We start from the raw sequence: 11,505 nt of genomic DNA, 5'->3' as shown, positions 1-11,505 counted from the left end.
GGGTGTGGGTACCATGGGCACAAAGGGGCCAGGAGTGAATCCCAGCTGGGAAGGAGAAGGAGGTTTTGGACCCTCCAAGGGGCAAGGCTGGAGCAGCCCCCATAGGAGCTGTGGAGGCACAAATCATTCCTCCATTGCCAGAGTGAGCTGGCAATGACCACAGGACTGTCTAGTGGGCGATGGGGGTCCAGGCTCAGCAGTTCATGTCCTGGTTACAGGTCATGTTCCTAACGCTCATGCTTCAGGGCCTCAGCCAGCCACTGGCAGGGGTCAGGAAGGGATTCCCCACCCCACAATAAAATAATTTGTTGTGAGGTTTGTTTGTGTTTTATCTCCCCCCTCTGCAGTGGCAGGGCCAGCCCCAGCTGGAGATGGAACAGGCCCCCAGGCACTAGAGGTGCACCCAGCATTATCTCACCCACAGGTGAGGCTGGCTGGTCCTTGCACCCATGCTCAGGGTGTAGCTGATTCCCTGACTCCACCCATGGCAATTCCCCCCCCCCCCCCAAGTCAGACAGGCAGTGACTTGGGGGTTCTCACCTTCTCCTGCAGCCTGGGGGCAGATCACTGGCCAGGATTATCAGCAGGGTGGGGACAGGGGGGTAGATGAGCAGACTCACCCCTGCAGCACCTCCTGCTGGTCTCTCAGAGAGCCCTCTGCAGGCTGGTGATCTAACCCCATGTCCCTCCCTGGACCCCAGTGCCCTTTTAACTGGGGTGCTGCCCCCAGCAGTCCCTCACCAATCTGGGTCTCCCCTCCCTGTGGAACCCCCACCCACTATCCCCACCTCAGTATAAGGCTACTGCCAGTCATCATCTAGCCCCGCGCCCTGGGGCAGACTGCAGGATCAGCCACTCATCACAGGCAAGGAGGGTTTGGACCTGCTCCTCGGCCTACCCCTGGGCTGCCCTCTGCAACCCCCAGTACCTGTTAGCCCAATGCTAGGCTGCAGCCTGGGGCTTTCCAGGCTGGAGCTCCCCAGCCCTGCTCCACCCAGGTACCCTGTGTCCAGCTCCTGCAACCAGGCCCTTCTCCCTCTACAGGCAGAGGAAGAGTTTGTGGGTTTCTAGCTCACAGCCTCTTGTAGGGGCCACCTGGGCCTGATTGGGGAATGGCCCAGCTGCAGCCACTTCCCTCAATCAGCCCAGCCTAAAAGCTGCTTTCTCCAGCTATAGCCCCCTCCCAGGGCTGTTATTAACCCTTCAGGGCAGAAGTGGGGGTCCACTCTGCTATGGGGGGGAGGTCTCTCACTTAACCCTGTCCCTCCATTGCAGAGCCTTGGGCTTTGGTGCCCCTCACCTCCCCGTCCTCCCGTTCTCAGCCTGTGGCAGGTAACACTCCAGTCTCCTGGGGGCTGTGGCCCTTCAGTCTCATTGTGGGTGTTGGGTTAGTGAGCAGGGGGCTGGTGGCCTGTGACGTACAGGAGGTCGGACAAGCTGAGCTGCTGGTTCCTTCTGGCCTGAAGCTCATGATACAGCCGGTCCAGGGGCTGCCCCGAGACGTGGGGTGATGAGTCCTCCATGTGGGATGAGCCGTTCCCGTGCCGGGCTCAGCCAGTCCCCGAGTCAGGTGCTGAGCTGGTGACTCTCAGGGCCAGGCAATGAGCCTCACAGGAGAACCAGCAGCTCCGTCTGCCCCACGTCACTCAGTAGCTTGGACCTGTCCCCTGCCTGAGTGCGGGATGGACCCCACAGCCGCAGGCTTCAGCTCTCTCCAGCCCGGCTCCCAGCCCTGAGCGTGCCTTGCCCTCAACTCCTGATTCCAGCTCTGAGCACTGGCTCTGGTTCCTGGCCCGACTGTCACTGCACCAACCACTGGGCCAAACCTCTGCAGCTCGGTGTCTGACACACGGTCATCGCTAGGGTGACCAGCTGTCCCAATTTTATAAGGACAGTCCCTACTTTTGGGGCTTTTTCTTACATAGGTGCCGATTATCCCTCACCCCTGTCCTGATTTTTCATAATTTCTCTCTGGTCACTCTAGTCACAGCAGACAGACAAATGAGTGACGGACACAGTAGTGTAGCTAAGCGTAACCATTCTCATTTGGGGAAGATAGTTTGGGTTAATTTACCCTGGTCCATTTTACCAGTACACCACTGGCTAGATCGATTGATAGATATTCCAATACATACAGCCTGTCTGAGCACCCACCTCTCCATCCCTGCCCACACCCCTCCTCTGCCCATCCCAGGTCTGAGAGCGGCACCCGTCACTGGAGACTGGCAGTGTCTCCCGTACATCAACCAGCAGCTCAGGTTCCTTTCTCCCTCCCCTCCAGCAAGCTGGGCCAGGCTGGGTTTGTTTGGGATTTATTTAATGAATACACAGAGCTGAGGATGAGGGGGCTAGCGGGGGAAGCACAGAAATGGGGTATGTGGTTATCTCGCAATGGAGAGAGTTTAGTGATCATCCTCCTCAGAGACATCCCTGGTGGGTGAGTGGAACAAATCAGCCTCCCTGCTAGTCTCCTCACCGTGCGCCCTGCACGCCCACCCGCCACTCGCCTCCTCACCACCCTCCCCGCCTGCCGCTCTCCTCATTGCCGTCCTGCCTGCCCACCTGCCTCCTCACCCGTCCCGCCTGCCCACCTGCCACTGGCCTCCTCACCACCCTCCCCGCCTGCGGCTCTCCTCATTGCCGTCCTGCCTGCCCACCTGCCTCCTCACCTGTCCCGCCTGCCCATCTGCCACTCGCCTCCTCACCACCCTCCCCGCCTGCCACTCTCCTCATTGCCGTCCTGCCTGCCCACCTGCCTCCTCACCCGTCCCGCCTGCCCACCTGCCACTCGCTTCCTCACCACCCTCCCCGCCTGCCGCTCTCCTCATTGCCGTCCTGCCTGCCCACCTGCCTCCTCACCCCTGTCCTGCCTGCCCACCTGCCACTCGCCTCCTCACCACCCTCCCCGCCTGCCGCTCTCCTCATTGCCGTCCTGCCTGCCCACCTGCCTCCTCACCCGTCCCGCCTGCCCACCTGCCACTCGCTTTTTCACCACCCTCCCCGCCTGCCGCTCTCCTCATTGCCGTCCTGCCTGCCCACCTGCCTCCTCACCCCTGTCCTGCCTGCCCACCTGCCACTGGCCCCCACGTTCACCTCCTCATCACGCTCACCCACTTCCCGCCTCACCTCCCCCACACCTCCTCATGGTTTTACCAAAGCTTCGGGGCCCCCCAAAGTGTGGGGCTTGGAGCAGTTGCTCCAATTCGCTGTGCCCAGGGATGGCTCTGATCTCTTTTCATGGGGTTGATGGCTTCCATAGTCCCAGTCCAGCTCCTGAGATGGTTCCATTGCCCGTGGCTGGAGATTCCCTCGTTGGTCACCGGTTTCGTTGCCCAACTGGAACGGAGCCATTGTGAACATAAGAGCATAAGAACAGCCATGTTTTGTCAGACCAAAGGTCCATCTAGCCCAGTCTCCAGTCTCCTGACAGTGGCCAGTGCCAGGTGCCACAGAGGGAATGAACAGAACAGGGAATCATCGAGTGATCCATCCCGTTGCCCACTCCCAGCTTCTGGCAAACAGAGGTTTGCAGACACCCAGGGTATGGGGGGGTCTGTCCCTGACCATTTTGGCTAACAGCCATTGATGGACCTGTCCTCCAGGAACTTATCTAGTTCTTTTTAGAACCCAGTTATACTTTGGGCCTTCACACCATCCCCTAGCAATGAGTTCCACAGGTTGACTGTGTGTTGTGTAAAGAACTACGGCCTTTTGTTTACTGCCATCAGGATCCAGGCAATGTAATGGGTGTCCACTCAGCAACAGGCACCTTCCTGCATCTGCGTGCAGCGAGGCAGCTCTTTTCCTTTCTAAGGTGGCCAGGCCACCATCTCCTCCCGTAGGATGACCTCCTGGGCCAGCTCCATCCTAGGACTTTCCCCCGCTGGGGCAGTCCACAGTACAGGGGAATGAACAAAACTCAGAGTCCAGATGAGTGGGAGAGGGGGACGCTTCCCTCTCAGGTTGTGTCTGTGGCAGGCCCTCCCTTCCCTCAGCTGTCGGGGCAGATATTCTGCCTTTCCCACCGCTCTCCTCGGCTGGAGCTGCAGGTCGCAGGCGGCTCTCTTCCCTGGGCTGCCCCCAAACCAGACGCTGCCCTGCCTTTGAACGCCTCCTGCAGCTGGTGCATTTCCTGCAGGTGTGGTGGGGCAGGGCTGGCTGGGCCCAGAGCAGCTCCTTAACCCCTGGCTGCCCACTGTGGGGTTTGTAGACCCCATCGCACCCCCAGCGGTCGTCTCTTCTCTAAGGTGAACAGTCCCAGTGTTTTGAATCTCTCCCCATAAGGCAGCCATTCCACACGCCTCATCATTTCCGTTGCCCTTCTCTGCAGCTTGTCCAGTTCTGATATATATATTTTTAAGATGAGGCGATCAGAATTGCACTCAGTTTTCAAGGTATGGGTGCACCATGGATTTCTATGGAGGCATTAGGATATTTTCTGTCTGATTATCTATCCCTTTCCTAACGGCTCCTTTGAGGAGGAACCTTGTCAAAGGCTTTCTGAGAGGCCAAGTACACTGGATCCCCCTTGTCCACACGTTCGTTGACCCCCACAAAGAATTCTACTAGATTGGTGATTTTCCTTTACAAAACCCTGCTGACTCGTCCCCCAAATACTGTGTTAATTGATGTGTCTGATCATTCTGCTCTTTACAACAGTTTCAACCAATTTCCTGATTCCGAAGTTCAGCTCCCCGGCCTGTCATTGCCAGGATTATCTCTGGAGCCTTTTGAAAAAATCTGCATTACATTCGCTACCCGCCAGCTATCTGCTCCAGAGGCCGAGAAGGGACAGGTCACTAGCCATATTTAATAGCTCTGCAGTTTCATAGTTGAGTTCCTGCCGAACTCCTGGGTAAGTCCCGCTGATAGCAGAGAAACTCCATCTCATGTCCCTACCGTTCATCTTAAGCAAGCCAGAGTCTCTCCCCCATTAAATGGCAGGTATGGGGCACCCAGCGCGCCACACCAATATGGCGGGAAAAGCGGGTAAACGGACATAACGCTGTGAGGTAAATTGAACGGGGGCTAACGGGCACAGGGGAGAATTGGCGGGAAGAAGGTTGTAAACAGCAATGATTGACAGAGCAAGGGTCCCACGGCGTGATTGACGGGGCACGGGAGCAGAAGGCAGAGGGGGGCCGAAGGAGGCGAGGGGGGAATGGAGGCGAAGAAGATGAGAGGGAAGGGGAAGAGACGGACGAGGCAGGGGAGGGAGGGAGGGAGGGAAAGGAGAAACAGACACTGCATAGGCAGCTGAGTGCGTCAGACGCAGGGGCAGGGCAGGGCAATGTCTGGGTGGGCGTAGGGGGTAACATGGATGTAGCTACGTGTGTGATCGCAAGAGGGATTTATCGGTGTCAAGCCGAATGCGTCGCTGCCCCTTGCTCTCACCTCCCTGTGAGCTCCTGGTCCCCGGCCGCAGGGAGCAGCCACGTGGCGTCATTTCAAACTCTCCGGCAGGGCGGTGTGAGGGCTGTAGGGCTCCGGGTCTGGACTGTTACTGTGCCGGGGCCGTTATTACTGCTGTCAAGAAAAGGGGCCTGGCTTTGGAAAGAATACGGCCTGTGTCGGTCATTGATCAGAAGGCTGGAGCCGCGTCCTCCATGTATTTCCTCAGCCACCCCAGAGACCCCCACACTGAAGGAGGCAGATTGAGGGGGCAATCAGTGGGCTATGCAGGGGACACCCCAAAACCAGTTTTTCAGGGTAACACCCTCTGGTTCTGGTGTATAATTACTGTTTAATTGATCAATATGTTCCAAACCCTCCTCTATCAACACCTGAATCTGGGACAGCTCCTCAGATCTGCCACCTAAACAGAATGGCTCAGTTGTGGGAACCTCCATCACAACCTCGGTTGTGAAATTCGATGCAGAGAATTAATTCAGCTTCTCCACAACGGCCTTGTCGTCCTTGAGTGCTCCTTTCGCACCTCGATCATCCTGTGGCCCCACTGGTGGTTGCCTCACTTCCTGCCTCTCATGTACTTAAAAAAACAATTTGCTGTTAGGTTTTGTGCCTTTTGCTCATTGCTCTTCAAATTCTTATACGTTTACACTTGACTTGCCAGCCGTTATGCTCTGTTCCGATTTCCTCAGTAGGATTAGACGACCAGTTTTTAAAGACGCCTTTTTACCTCTAACAGCCTGTTTTACTCTGCTGGTTAGACAAGCTGATATTTTTTTGGTCCTCTAATATTTTTTTATTTGGGGTACACATTTAGTTTATGCTTCGATGATGATGATTTTTAAAGGATTCCATGCAGCTGGCAAGCGTTTCACTCTTGTGACTGTTCCTTTTCATTTCCGTTTACCTAGCTTCCTCATGTTTGTGTCGTTCCCCTTTTTGAAGTTAAATGGTGGGTGGTTCTGGAGAAATAGCACAGGCTTCCCCCACCTTTAACCCACTAAACACCACACCCTAGCGCTGGTGCAGGGCTGGAACCCAGCAAAGAGGACCCAACTGTAAAACCGGCAGTTTCCAGACAGGGCCAGACGATCCTTGTCCTGCTGAGAACTGGTCCCAGGTGCACACAGCTTTATCCCCACCCTGCTGTCTATGGACACAATTTATCCCTGGTGTAAATTCAGGTGGCTGGTGTGGAGCAGCAGGGAATACCAAGCCAGACGGGTGTATGGGTCTGACACAGGGAGGCCAGGGACACCAGGTTAGACAGGCCAATGGGTCTGATCCAGTGTGGCAGGGACAGGCCCCAGGTCACACAAGGCAGCTGGAGCAGGGCTGGAAATGCATCCAGGGCTCCGGGGTCACAATTGCCTCAATGACAATTCAACTTTCCTCTTGGGCTCTGCAGGAGCCATGAGATGAAATTAACAAAGGGAGCCCCAGGCTGGGGGTCTGTGAGCCGCGATTCCCCTGCCCAAGGGAAGGGCCAGGAGCCTCCAGGACCAGCGCTGATCCCCCCAACACCCATCAGTCATTTAACCCCCCCTCTCCCAGAATCCTCCTCAGGCATGGGCACATGGTGGTTGTGAGGCAGATACACACAGACACATGCACAGCATTCCCGCACCGCGACTCGTTTACTGACCAGACAAAGCCCAGGGAGGACAGAGCAGATAGAAACCACAGTTAATTGTGACCCCTGTGGGGCAGGGCCCCTCTCCTTGGTCTGTGATTTGGCAGCACCAGCACAACGCCAGCCTGGACCAGCACCAATATTTAAAACACGGAAGAAATGCAGAGTTGGAGCAGAAATCAGAGGACAGCCCCAGTCGGCCATTCCCTCAGCCATGCCAGAAAGGGACAGACACAGGCTCAGAGCCGGCTCTGACATTGGGAGACTCAGCGGCTCAGCCCGGAGCAGCTTGGGGTGGGTGGGTGGGTGAGGGAGTTTGACCCACGTAATCCAGGCGAAAGCCCCGAGCTGAACTCAGAGTACTGAGATGGGTCCTCTTGCTGATCACAAGCTGGGGGTTGGTTTGCCAGGCTGGCCCATCTGCCCCACGGAGGGGAGTGGGATCCCATAGAGTACCCCACTTGCCCCAGCCTCTGCCTGCTCGTCTGACTCTGTGCTGGCTCCTGTGACTGGAAAAGGGGAACTGCCCCGTGACCGGCACTGGCAGAGATGGGAGACAGGATTGTGTCAGACCCTTTGGAGGGAAGCTGAGGTGAAGCCCTGCTGGAGAAGGGCCCAGTTACCGGTGACTTTGAATGAAAAAGCTGCAGGAGAGACGCAAACCCTGCAATACAACAACCTAAGACCCAAGACCCAAAAGAGGAAACTGCTCTGACAACCACGCCAGAATCTCCCCCAGAGCAGAAGGGAGTCAATGGACAGAGATCACCGAGACAGCAGGGTCAAGAGCTGGGCAGGGTCACCCCAACGCCGTAGTCCCACGCTCCGGGTATCTGCTCCATGAAGAGCTGGAGGCAGAATTTTCTCTGATCTATGCTATGGAGAGAGAAGGAAATCGTTCTGAGGCGGCTTTAGCTGTGGGGGATCCCAGCTAGGGAAGGAGGATGGGAATTCAGCTCTGGGCTCTCCCCTCAGTGTCACCTATGGACCCCAAACTGCGCCCTGCACAGAAACCCCCCAGTTCTGACAGCAGGACAATGGACAGGCACCCAGGAGAGAGTGTCACACCCCTACGCAGCTCCGGGTACCGGCCTGCAGTCCCGTCCCCAGAGTCACGCTAAGGGGGGCCAGTGCATGCTGGGGTGCTGGCTGAGCTGAGCTCTGCTCTCAGGGTGACCTGTGGATGCTGTTCCGGCCCTTTGGGGTTCCCTGGGTTTGGGCGAAGGCAGCGTGTGTCAGAGAATCCCGGGGAGCCGGGGAAGGGTGACGGCTGGGGACGGCCTCGCAGATTCCCACACACTGAGGAATTGTGAGACCCAGAGTAACCAGCAATCGGGGGCTATCTCCAGTCACTGCTGGGCTCCCTTCTCCCCTGACGGGGACATCCCCATGCACTCATAATGTGCTGGGGCATCTGGGCCCCGCACCCAGGATTTATTCACTGGCTGCCAGAGCGTAGGGGCCTGAAACACAAGCAGAGAATGAGGGTCAGTGCAAGGGAGCAGGGTAACCCCTCCCCCACGGAGACCCCGACCTCCTGTCCCCTCCTACACAGGGCTCCCCATGACCCCAACTGCACCTCGCCCAGGCCAGCCCCACCCCAGGGTCACCCACAGCAACGACAGAGCCCACTCTGCCCCCAGCAGGGCCAGGCTGTGGTGATCAGCCCTGCCCCATGGCCCTGCCCCACCTCTCCTTGGGAGGCAGTGCTAGGAGCCACTGCCCCTTGGGCTGGCAGGGCCGCCCCACTCCCCAGACCTCCCCACATCCCGGCTCCACGGGGACCGGCTCTCACCTGCTGACTTTCTCCTGCACAGGATGACGCCGGCCCCTACGGCTCCAGCCAGAACCAGCATGGCCAGGACAATGGCGGCCAGGACCCCGGGGGGAAGGAGGCCCTTCTTCCCAGGGGCTGTGGGATGGAGAAGGGCCAGATCACCGAGGGGAGCAGCCGCTGGAGCATCCTCCTGGGGCAGCCACAGGCCTTTGCCTTGAACTTCTCCCCGAGGGCATCTACAGAGACCTGGCCCCAGGGGAGGGGAAAGGCTGAGCTGGGAGGGGGATGGGGATGGGGTACAGAGGGCGGGTGCTCTTCTGGGCACTGCCAGCCACACACACCACACAGCAACCAGGCCCTTCCCTTGTAACGACGTCAGCCTGTGGAACTCACTGTCACTGGATGCCACCACAGCCAGAAACTTAATGAGATTCACTGAGGGATCGGCCATTTCTGTGGGTCACATGAATACCCAGAGCTAGACGAGTTCACACTGACAGTGGGCCGGGATATTGACCTTCCTACAGCCCTGTCTCACCCCATCTCTGTAATTCCCATGGGGCTGTGCCCCCAACCCCTGGGCCCTGCCATTCACCCCCCCTTACCCCAGACGAGCGTGGGCTCCCCCAGGCTGCTGTGCTCCACCCGGCAGGCGTAGCGGTGCCCGTCCTGCTGCGGGGAGATCTCCAGGGACGACTGCGTGTAGTAGGTGCCATCGGCGTTGGGCAGAATCCCGCTGGAGTCCGTCTCTGCCAGGATGTCTTCTCCGTCCCGCACCCAGGAGACGTGGATGGGACGCGGGTATAAGCCCCTGGCGCGGCAGGAGAGGATGATGGAGCTGTTGGGGGTGTCTCTGCAGGAAACTGAGACCTCGGGAGGCACTGGAAGGAAGACACCATGCATGTGAGCCACATGCCAGGGGCTGGGACCATATAACAGACAGAAGACAAAGGCTCCACATTGTGTGGGTTACTCACGTGTGTGTGAGACCTGATGTGCACCTGTTTACACTGATTTGTAAATGGAGCTAATTAATATAGTGTAAATCCTCTGCTCACATCGGTGTAGCTGAACTGGGTAGTTGCCAGAACATGCCTGGGCCCGGCTCTCCTTCGCTGCGTGCTATCCCGCGCTATAACACGGCTACGCCCAGGCAGGCTGTCACTGGGCCACCCAAATGCATGTGCGATTTAGGGGCTAAGGGTCAGATTTCAAAACACGCCTCGGTGCCTCACCCTGGTGATTTCATGGAGAGACAGGCACCTCCGTTCGGAAATCCCAGCTGGCCCGTGTCTGCATTGTCAGCCCCTTAAATCCCTTTGTCACGCGGCCCCGAGTCCCTGTCTATGTCTCTGCCCTCGGCTGCTGGGGTGCCAGTGCTGGCAAAAAAACCACAAAACAGATTTTTCTTTGTATAGAGACAACATGCATCCCCCTCCCCCCACCCACCTCGTTCACACTCACAAAGGGCTGGGCCTTTTCCGAACCAAACATGCCAAAAGAAACAACTCACAGCCCAGATAGGGAAGTGTGAAGTCAGGACAGGGGATTGGGGGTAATAAGAGCCTATATAAGAAAATGCCCCAAATATTGGGACTGTCCCTATAAAATCAGGACATCTGGTCACCCTACGCCCAGAGCTGGGATGTTTCGGCCTGAAAAGGGAAGTCTGAGGCAGCTGGAAGCTAACGGGAAAGGCCCTGCAGAACGGAGATGCCCAGGCAGCCAGAATCATCTGACAACCCGTCTGCACTAATAACAACCCACAGCTCTCATCTAGCACTTGTCATTGATCATTCTAAAGTGCTTTACAAAGGAAGTCATTGTCATTATCCCCATTTCACAGATGGGGAAACTGAGGCATGGAATGTGGGAGTGACTGGCCCGAGGTCACCTTGCAGGCCAGTGACAGAGCTGGGACTAGAACTGAGGTGTCCTGAGTCCCAGCCCAGTGCACTATCCATAGGCCAGTGTTTCTCAGTGACCAGTTGTCACGGAGTCCCTGGGCGATGCTCTGGAACTGCTCCCCACAAAGCCAGTCAGGACTTCGGGGAGCCTTCTCTCCTTCGGAGCAGACTGTCTCCAGGGCAAGAAGCTCACACGGCTTCACCTCCTGGGTCTCTCCTTGGAGCATTCAGCATCCTCTGCCCCTCCGTGCGCTTCTCACAGCGAGCCCACCCCAGCGGGGTCCTGGGGAAGCCACAGGGTTCTGCACCCCCACTTTGCAGTCAGACGTGACTCTCAGCCAGCCAGTAACACAGAGGTTTATTTGATGACAGGAACAGGGTCTAACACAGAGCTTGTAGGTACCGCGAACCAGACCTCTCAGCTGGGTCCATTCTGGGGCCCAGCGAGACAGACAACCCCATCTGCCCTCACTTCCCGTCCCCAGCCAGCTCCAAACTGACCCCCTCCAGCCCCTCCTTTCTGGCCTTTGTCTCTTTCCCGGGCCAGGAGGTCACCTGATCTCTTTGTTCACCTTTAGCTATTTCCTTGCAGGGGAGGAAGGGCCCTGACCATTTGTTGCCAGGATACACAGTGTCGGCCATTTATACACACTGGAGACTTAAGAACTGCATAGGGGAAACTGAGGCACCCACACAGTATTCAGAGAAAACATTAAGAACAGTCCCACTTAGTCACATCTCTCCCCCCCTCGAGACTGAACTGAGCGAGGTCATTTCAG

This window comes from Gopherus evgoodei, unplaced genomic scaffold (genome assembly GCF_007399415.2).
Source record: "Gopherus evgoodei ecotype Sinaloan lineage unplaced genomic scaffold, rGopEvg1_v1.p scaffold_58_arrow_ctg1, whole genome shotgun sequence".
NCBI lineage: Eukaryota > Metazoa > Chordata > Testudines > Testudinidae > Gopherus > Gopherus evgoodei.
This window is presented reverse-complemented; position numbering follows the sequence as displayed.